Here is a 10,663-nt window from a genome sequence, read left to right on the forward strand (position 1 = left end):
ACCAGCCTAAGGAGCTTTTGGAAGGGTATTAGGAGCTTTAGATGCAGCTTTAGTTCCGTGTTTGCCGCCCCAGGCAAGGACTGCAAGTGCTGCTCTCACACCCGGATGTTTCAGGGTCCCTGCTGTGTGCTCCTCTCCCTCAGCCACATCATTTTCCTCTCAGCCACAGCAAAGAAATGCAGATTTTGCATAAATCCATGGAAGCATCACAGCTGGAAGAGACCTGCTAGATCATAGAGTCCAGCCACCAACCCAGCAGCATCCTAATCACCCCATAACCACGTCCCCAGGTGCCACCTGCAGGCACCACCACCTTCCTGGGCAACGTGTTCCAATGCCTAACTGATTTTTCAGCCAAACTTTTTTCAGATATCTGAACCTCCCCTGATGCAACTTTGGGCTGTTTCCTCTTGAGACATGGCAGAAGAGCCTGACCCCCACCTCACCACAGCCTCCTGTCATTGTAGGGAGAAATGAGGTGTCCCCTGAGCCTCCGCTTCTCCAGACTGAGCAAACCCAGTTTCCTCAGCTCCTGCAGAGATTTCAGCCCTGTTCCCCTCCTTCCCTCCATTCAATCTGACTTTTTCATTCCTAATCATTGTGCTGTGGAGCTGTGGAGCTGTGGAACTTCCTGCATGCTCTGCCTCCCTGGCCTGTGCTCCTCTGCAGCTCCATGGAGACACTTTTCCAAGGCTGCCAGGACCTTTCCACCCTGGAGTTCAGCCTTGCCCTGTCCCTTGCCACGTGCACTGAATCTCCCAGGGAATATCCTGCCTGATGGCGTGCCAGCCTTGTTGTTGTCCACTATGGATGAGATAATGTCTCTCAGATCTGGATCCCTGACACGAGGGCATCCAACCCCCTTCCTCTAGTGGCTGCATTCCAGTTTCAGGACAGAAATGACCAGGAGAAATATGAGAAGTTAGTGACATTCTTGGCTTGGGAATCGTCAGCCTGGCGTGGAAAGGAATGAGATAAAAAGAGATCCGTGTTATTTTCAAGGCCTTGTTTTGTGATGCACTTTGTCACTCACCATTCCAAAGAGGCTTTTGGGCTCCAGGTGAACCCTGCTGAGGAGGGTGGAACAGGTTATTTTTGTTGATGGAGCACACTGGGTCAAGAACAGCCTTTAAAAAAGAATGGTGGGGCATTGTGGCTGTTTGTTCCCTGCACGCTGATTTTCCTTGAGACAGAAGAGCCAAGGCAGGGACAGGAATGCATCCTGCTTTTCCAGGCAGGTGCTGGCAGGAATATTGCCAGGAAACATTGCGTCTCAGGATAGGGGATTTTCAGATGGTGCCCATGAATCTGGGATAAACCTCTCAGAACATGCAGGGATGTGTTCAGAAGTGTGTTGAGGGTGACAGCCAGAAAAGCAATTTATAGAATTCACTTGCCGGGATGAAAGGAAAAGCTTAATGGTCTTGATGGAGCACTGGAGCCCAGAGCAGCCTTGATACAACGAAGATAGAGATGAAGTGCAGTGCTGGGAACCACTGAGCAGCCATGCCAGGAAAGCCCCAGTGTCTTCATTGTGACCGTGTTCACAGGGGTCCGAGGATGAGGGAAGAGATGAGGATCTGACTCCATGTTTCAGAAGGCTTGATTTATTATTTTATGATATATATTATATTAAAACTATACTAAAAGAATAGAAGAAAGGATTTCATCAGAAGGCTAGCTGAGAATAGAAAAAGAAAGAATGATAACAAAGGCTTGTGGTTCGGACAGAGAGTCCGAGCCAACTGGGCTGCGATTGGCCATTAATTAGAAACAACCAACATGAGCCCAATCACAGATGCACCTGTTGCATTCCACAGCAGCAGATAACCATTGTTTCCATTTTGTTCCTGAGGCCTCTCAGCTTCTCAGAAGGAAAAATCCTATGGAAAGGATTTTTCATAAAACATGTCTATGACACTTCATCTCTTTGCGACAACAGGAGTTACGAGAAGCAATCTCCATCCTCTCAGAGCTGAGTGTTCCAACAATGACTTCCTCTCTTGGCTGCACCCAGAGGGGCAGGGGAGGTGATCTGGGTGAGAAATCAGTGTGCAGTTTGGTGCTGGTGTTTGCAGCACGTGCATGCTAGTGATGAGGGAGGAATCCAAGACTTTTTGTTGGCCTAATCAGATAAAAATGATGCTGAAATCCCCACTGGTGCAGGAACACGCTCCTGTCACACAGATGAATTCCTCCAGTGGCCCTAACTGTACAGGAGGCAGATAAGCACCAGAGCATCTGCTGAGGAGAGGAGATTACCCAGAGCTAATGCTCTAGAGGTGGCTGCAAACACGAGCAGCAAGCTGGAGAATACTTTACAGGCAGGGCATTCAGCAGCATTTCTGCAGTAAACAAGACACAGGAGCTCTTGGCCATGGGAGCGAGGGGGGCTCAGCTCTGTTTGCTGTGCCAGGACTTGTGTCCTGCACCCTGTGCCAGCCAGCTCAGAGAGGATGAGCCCCTGACCTGACGTTACCCCAGCTCAGCTCCCGTGGTTCTATCACCCCATCCTGTGCTGTGCGAGTGCCTGAGACACCCAGGAACGGCATCCCTTATCACAGAACCTCAGAAGGGTTTGGGTTGGAGGGGACATAAAAGATCTCTTTCCAAAATCCCTGCCATGGGCAGGGACACCTTCCACCAGCCCAGGTAAGTGGAATTTTAGTCCTTCCAGTGAAGCCCAGTGGGTTTCTCCAAGGGCTCATGGCTGCCCTCGGGGCGCTGTGCATGTCTCAGCCTCACAGCAATCAAGTGAAGCTATTAAATATCAATCACTTCCCATGAAGTTGATGTTTTTAATCCCCACGCTGCCTTCTCTTTTCACACACTGCTGACTGGGGCCTCTCCCCACTGTGAGGGCTTTTCCCCCCTTGCCTCATTTCTCCCTCCCACTCGCAGCCAGGAATTAAAAGACATAATAAAGAGCCCTTGAAGCGGATGGGGGGGTGGGAGTGGGGCATAAAAAAAAAAAGCAGGTTCCTTGTTGGAGGCAGGGATTCATCTGCCTCTCCCTGTGGAGATGAAGAGGCCCTTTCACCCCAGCAACCAGAAGGTTGAAGCTGGATATGTGCTCAGCAGCAGGGCTGGGGCTGGGAGCTGCCAGCCTGGGGTGTGACGGCGGTGACATTTCTACCTCAGATTAGAGGGCACGGTGCAAAAACCCATTACAGTTGCTGGGGAGACTGAACCTTCATCAGGCTGCACGCTTGGGAGAGAGCTGGGGTAGCCATGGAACGGGGCCCAGCGTGGCTCCCAGCCCTGTGTGCAGATGCAGGGATGTTGGGAAGGATGAAAGTTGGACAAGAAAGTCTCACGGATATGTGTGCCTAGCAGAAAGATTTTTAAATGTATAGTCTGATGAAGAAATATAGTTAGAAACAAGGTTTGGTATAGAAAAAAAGAATTGCTGAGCCAGTCTTACTGGATAACCAAGAAAGCAAAAAGTATGTTAGTTAGAAGAAGTTTTTATGACTTAGAGCAAAAGATGAACCCACCTCAAACAAGAAGATGTTTTTACCAAGCACAGGCAAACCAGTCAGCAAATGTAGCAAGTAGAAAAAAGTCTCAGAATTTTCCACTGAAAAACAACTTCTAGCTTAAACTGTGATGTACAAACTTTTAGTGATTGGAGAACAGTAACATGAATATGGTAATTATAGCAGTTATGATAGGCTATAGGTAAAAGTTAAGGTATAGATTGGTTCTACTGTATTGGGATGCTCAACAAAGAAAAGTATATCATGCATTGTAACCAAAAGAAAAGTATTTAATGCAATGTAACCAAAAGAAAAGTATATAATGCATTATAACCAAAATTAAAGTATATAATGCATTGTAACCAAAGGAAAAGTATATAATGCAATGTAACCAAAACCAAAGGGTCTCCAGGCCTGCCTGCAGCTGGAGCTGACAGCTGTAGGCACAGCTCTGTCACCCACCACCCTGGACTGCTGTGACATCTTAAATAAAATAAACTGCATTTCAGAGAGCTGCCTGGAGTCCCCCATCTCTCATTTAAGCCCTTTCAGAGGGAGGTTGATCAGAGCTGCCCAGCCCACCGTGCCCACCACGCTGCCCAGGTGGGAGCCCAGCGCCTCCAATATCCCCACCCGGTGCCCCTGCTTTGTTCTCTGCTGCTGCCTGGCGATTTTCATTACAAATATCCTCTTATTATGTGCTCACCGAGGGACAGGGAGGCGGGAGAGGGCCCACACAAAGAGAAAGAAAAGGCTGCTTGCTGGAAAAGCAGTAATTACAGGGCTGGGGGCTCCTGGAGGAGGATTCAGACGGATTCGACATGGCAGACGTTCACACGTCCGGGGCCTCCAGGGGCAAGCTCCTGGTTTGATTTCATTATCAGCAGGCTGGGCTGCAGGGAGGCTTCTGCCCTGAAATGAGTTCCCAAAAAGGGAAAGCTGCATTTCTTTTATTAGTGCCTTTGAAAGCAGTTTTGCTGCTGCCCCTAGAAGCCTCTGCACTTGCTGAGCCACGGGATGGGAGAGCACAAGTGCCACGAGTTGGCCTGACAGCACCAGTCAGGATGGGAAAATGTCACATATTATAAAATAAGGGCCTTGTTACCCTTGTAAAATCATGGCTCAGGCCTGCTACTTCAGCTGAGTAGAAGAGGACTGTGGGAAAGTGACTCAGCTGCATTAGGTAGAAAAACAAGTTATATACACGCTGTGATGTGTGGTGGTTGTTGAATTATGTTTGTTATGATTTAAAACTTTGTAACTGATAATGGGCTGAGTAAAAAAACCTGGTTGTTGCAATACAGCATCTCTCCTTTGCACCTGCCTGGGGACTCTGTGTCACTACAGACCCTCACCCACTTCTGAGAACTTCTGACAGGATCCCAGAGTGGCTTGGGTTGGAAGGCACCTCAAAAGCCATCCAGCTCCAGCCCCTGCCATGGGCAGGATGGGCAGGGACACCTTCCACTATCCCAGGCTGCTCCAAGCTCTGTCCAGCCTGGCCTTGAACTTCCAGGGATGGGAATCCACATCTCTCTGGTCTGTTATTTATACGTGGTCACCGTCTATTTTAGCAAAAGGCTGGGGGACTCAACCCTTCAAACATCTCCTAACCCCAGACACGTGGAGACTCTGCTCTCTCAGATAAATCAAATCTTTGCCCTTTTATGTTGTAGTTGTGACAGTCACAACACAAAGCAACACACTCCATTTTCAGAAGGCTTCAAACCTGTTTTTATTCTAGCATGGATGCTTTTTCTACATTCTTACAAAACTCTTCAGTTTACACTTTACTCGTGGTCATGAGAGAGAAGCAAAGTGCTCATTGGAACAGGCAGTGTCACCCTGGTTTTTTAAGATTTTCTAAGCCTTCTGATGTTGACATTCTTGTAGTGAACTTTATCACACACTTTCTGTAAATATCCCATTGTTTTGCATTCCTTTATGGAGGAGGAGAAAGTAGATGGACTGTTGGTTTGTCCAGTGTCATTGGAGAGGTGGCACTGTCACCCTCCAATCCACTGTCACTTTTGGAAAACTATAAATGTTGGAGTCAGAAAATAAACTGTCTCTTTTTTCCTTCACCTTGAGAATGATGGTGTGCACTTGTGTTCTTTCATGTCCAATAGTGACACAGGCAGTTGCAGGTTTCTCTTATTTATCCTTCTTTCTTTCTTGGTTTCTATGTCAATGACTGTGGTAGGAAATTCTTTCAGGGGTAAACATGGATCTTCTTATCAAACTTCTCTCTGGCTCACAGAAGTCGCTGTAAAACCCTTTCACACTTTTACAAGGGAGGTAAAACAGCATCCAGGTGTAAATAGATGCAGGTGAAGTCTCCCAGAAGCAAACTTGACCTTTATGTGCTCACCTGTCACAGGCATGGTGTGACTTTGCCCAGTTCAGGCTGGGTGGGGCAGCTCAGCACCCAGAGCATGGCAGTGTTGGGGTGTTTGCACAGCTCTGGGTCAGGTAAAAACCACATTTTTATATAACCACTTATAACCATATAAAAGGCAAGTTACCTGGGTGAAACCATGGCTCAGATTAACCAGGCCAAGTCCATGCAGGAGCTCTGAGAGAACCCAAGCTGTCCTCTCAGAAAGTGTGTTAGATACCTCTCCCCTTCCCCAACACCTCCTCATATACTGGACACAAACCTGAGAGGGGGCCTGCCTGGGGCCACTCTGCACCATTTCTCTTGGAAATTCATCTCAGGAGCAGATTTTCACTTTGCTTGGTGCTTTGCCAGCAGCTCTGGGACACCTGTAGGACACTTGGCAGGGCAGGGCTGATGATGAGACAGAAACCTCAAGGGAAGATGTTTCTGCCATTAGAACACACACTTTTAGGCAAGTTGCCTTGATCCTTTGTGGTTTTATGATGTGCACAGGACAAGGACCAGCACATCAATCCACTCTGCAGTCCCAGAGGTGAGCACAGTCATTTGTTTGATGACAAACAGTAGAGAGCTGCTGCCATGGACAGAGCCCCCAGGAACAGAAGTCATTTCATTCCCTGTAAGCTCACAAACAGCATCTACCTCTGTACCTGTGGGTGTCTGAGTCCATTATTCTTGGAACAAATGCAAACTGAACTCTGGGTTTTGGGTAACCCCAATCTCCTACTAAAAAAAACAATCCCAGAATGGTTTGGATTGGAAGGGACATGAAAGCTCAGCTTGTTCCTACCAGGGCAGGGACACCTTCCACTGTCCCAGGGTGCTCCAGCCTGGCCCTGGGCACTGCCAGGGATCCAGGGGCAGCCACAGCTGCTCTGGGCACCCTGTGCCAGGGCCTCAGCACCCTCACAGGGAGGAATTTCTTCCCAATATTTAATCTAATTCTATCCTTCAGCTTAAGGAAGGATAATCATTCCCCCTTCTCCTGTCCCTGCATGTCCTTGTGGATGGGCACATCCTTTTTCAGCCTTCTCAGAAGCTCCCTTAGGTGCTGGAAGGTGAGCTCTGGAAATGAGTCCCAGGTTAATGCTCTGGCTCCTCATAAAGCCAGGCTGACTCCCCAACTCAAACCCCGGCCCAGCATTTGCTTTCCAAACACGCTGAATGTTGCTTTGCTTCTCTCTCTTAATTCCCATCATCTTTTCTTTCTCTCTTTATTTACTTCTTAATTTCCATGGCTCTTAATTTCCTGCACCCTGAGCCCTGCTGAGCCTCCATGGGGTTGCCCTGCACAGCCTTTCCCTGCTCAGGGAAAGGTCAGCCAGGGAGGTTGGTGTGAGGAGAAGAAAGGCAGCAGCAGACAGACAGACAGACACAGAGCTCTCATCAGGGTCTGGCTGTGAGCTCTCTGAGAAAATGTCAGCTTGGGGAGGCTGGAGCAGCTTTAATCTGCAGTACAAGGGGATTAAGAGACTCCTTCTCCCAGGACAAAAGGGAACAGAGGGAGCGGAAGGAGCAGGACAAGGGGAGAATGAAGCCTGCAAGGGAGGAAGGGGAAAGTTAAAGAGCTCAACTCTAAAGAGCATCGGGGCTTAAAGAGGGTAAGAAATGTGAAGTGGCCTGCACAGAAAAGGGGCTCTGGCCAATGGCTTGGCTTTGCTTTTTCACACTAAGCACACACACACTTCAGGCTGCTCCAGGCCAGGCAAGTTGTTATGTTTGGCTTTGTTGATTTTCAGGGGCAAAGGAGTAGGAGGGGGAAGCAGGAGGTTAATGAGGCTCTGCCAGATGGGACACTCCAGAGGAGCAGTGGGCACTCTGTGTTTTAAACAGTGCTTCAGGGGCTTTGATCCTCACCCCTGCTGTCCCTCCACCCCTCCTTGTACTCGAGGGCCGGGGTGGAGTGCAGGGGCCTGGGAACAGGAAGGAAGTAGGTGGAATTACGGGATGCTGTCCTCAAGTACTGCTTGAGCAGCCCTTTCACCCTTCAGCAAGGCTGGGAGAGGGAGAGGGGGATTGAAAGGGTAAGAGAAGAAGGGGACTTTAAATACTTTTCAAAAAACAGATCAATGCATTAGTTGCAGGAGATGTAAAGGCCAAGGAGCCACCAGCACAGACAAGGAGCTGTGCTCAGCAGGGAAAGCAGGCACTCCAAACCATGGGGGCTCTCAGGCTGGATCTCAAACTAACACAGGGATGCTCTGCCTGATCAGCAAGGTTTGGACATGGCAAATGTTCTTGAAGGCAAGAGGACTTTCCCCCATCAAGGACATATTTTAGTCTCCCAAAATGTTTGAAGAAATGACAGGAGAGGAAGGTAAGACACCCATGAGTTCTGAGTTTCTCCCACAAACACACTCACCAGCCTGGCAGGGGAGAAAAGCAGGTTTCCAGCCGGCACTGAGTTAACCAGGGCTGTAACAAGTTCTCTCACCTTCCATGTCACCCACCTTCCCAGCTCCACAGCCTTACAACAGGAGAGATGCTCCAGGAGAACACCAGGCACGGGCAAATCAATGTCTAAAGCAGCTTTTCCCTGTTTTAGCACAATGCTGGGGCCTGGCTGGTGCACAAATTCTACTGAGAAGGGGGAAAAAAAACAACTTTGTAACATAATAAGCAAGTTCCAGACAGGAATTAAAGAGTGCAGCATATCCAGCAGAGACAGGGGCTGCAGTGGCATTAAGGTAAGAAGAATATAATTACCTGACCTGGACTGTGGCCAGGGTAATGGGATTCATTTACTTCAACAAAGCCAGAAGAGCCAAAACCTGGATTTCCCATTGAAACCCAGCAGATGGCAAATCACAGCACCCTGATTGCATTCCTCAACTCTTGGCTGGACAGAACAGTGCTCCTGATAAGGGTGAAAAATTAACACAGACCTCACGTGGCCACGATGGGAGAGCTCACCTCAGCTTCATTTGGGAAGCCTGGTGACACCCCAGTGCCATCCAGTCTTTCATCCAGTGGCATTTTTGGTACCAACCCAGTGGCATTCCTGGTGACACCCCAGTGGCATTCCTGGTGACACCCCAGTGCCATTCCTGGTCCCATCCCAGTGCCATTCCTGGGGGCACCCCAGTGCCATTCCTGGTCCCATCCCAGTGCCATTTTTGGTACCATCCCAGTGGCATTCCTGGTGACACCCCAGTGGCATTCCTGGTCCCATGCCAGTGCCATTCCTGGGGGCATCCCAGTGCCATTCCTGGTCCCATTCCTGGTGGCACCCCAGTGCCATTGCTGGTGCCATCCCAGTGCCATTCCTGGTGGCAAACCAGTGCCATTCCTGGGGGCACCCCAGTGCCATTCCTGGTCCCATCCCAGTGCCATTTTTGGTACCATCCCAGTGGCATTCCTGGTGACACCCCAGTGCCATTCCTGGTCCCATCCCAGTGCCATTCCTGGTGCCATTCCAGTGCCATTCCTGGTCCCATCTCAGTGCCATTCCTGGTGACACCCCAGTGCCATTCCTGGTCCCATCCCAGTGCCATTCCTGGTGGCAAACCAGTGCCATTCCTGGTCCCATTCCTGGTCCCATCCCAGTGCCATTCCTTGTGACACCCCAGTGCCATTCCTGGTGCCATCCCAGAGCCATTCCTGGCGACACCCCAGTGCCATTGCTGGTCCCATTCCTGGGGGCATCCCAGTGCCATTCCTGGTCCCATTCCTGGTGGCATCCCAGTGCCATTCCTGGTGACACCCCAGTGCCATTGCTGGTGCCATCCCAGTGCCATTCCTGGGGGCACCCCAGTGCCATTCCTGGTCCCATCCCAGTGCCATTCCTGGTGGCAAACCAGTGCCATTCCTGGTCCCATTCCTGGTCCCATCCCAGTGCCATTCCTTGTGACACCCCAGTGCCATTCCTGGTGCCATCCCAGTGCCATTCCTGGTGCCATCCCAGTGCCATTCCTGGCGACACCCCAGTGGCATTCCTGGTCCCATTCCTGGGGGCATCCCAGTGCCATTCCTGGTCCCATTCCTGGTGGCATCCCAGTGCCATTCCTGGTGACACCCCAGTGCCATTGCTGGAGCCATCCCAGTGCCATTCCTGGGGGCACCCCAGTGCCATTCCTGGTCCCATCCCAGTGCCATTTTTGGTACCATCCCAGTACCATTCCTGGTCCCATCCCAGTACCATTCCTGGTGCCATCCCAGTGCCATTCCTGGTGACACCCCAGTGCTATTGCTGGTGCCATCCCAGTGCCATTCCTGGGGGCACCCCAGTGCCATTCCTGGTCCCATCCCAGTGCCATTTTTGGTACCATCCCAGTGCCATTCCTGGTGACACCCCAGTACCATTCCTGGTCCCATCCCAGTGCCATTGCTGGTGCCATCCCAGTGCCATTCCTGGGGGCACCCCAGTGCCATTCCTGGTCCCATCCCAGTACCATTCCTGGTGACACCCCAGTGCCATTCCTGGTGACACCCCAGTGCCACTCCAGGAGCCCAAGGCAATGCCTGCACCTTGCAGCTCTCAGAACATCCTCCCCCTGCCCACAGTGAGCAGTGAAACCTCGCTTGGGCACAAACTGAGCTCCAGCACAGCCCTGAGTGTGATCTGGTATTAATTATCCTGTTCTGCAGAGATAAATGCTTAATCCTCTGGCTGTTGACACTGGAAATGGCCCAATCTACCCCAGGGTGGATATTATCCCAGGGAACTTGGCTTCAGCCATGGTCCCACATCATGTGCTGCGCAAATGTTCGCTGCCTCGCAGGGAATGGAGTTCTTAGGGTGCATGGGCTCTTCTGTGGCACAGCTAATCCACAAAAAGTACAT

Source organism: Camarhynchus parvulus, chromosome 24 (assembly GCF_901933205.1).
Source record: "Camarhynchus parvulus chromosome 24, STF_HiC, whole genome shotgun sequence".
Taxonomy (NCBI): Eukaryota; Metazoa; Chordata; class Aves; order Passeriformes; family Thraupidae; genus Camarhynchus; species Camarhynchus parvulus.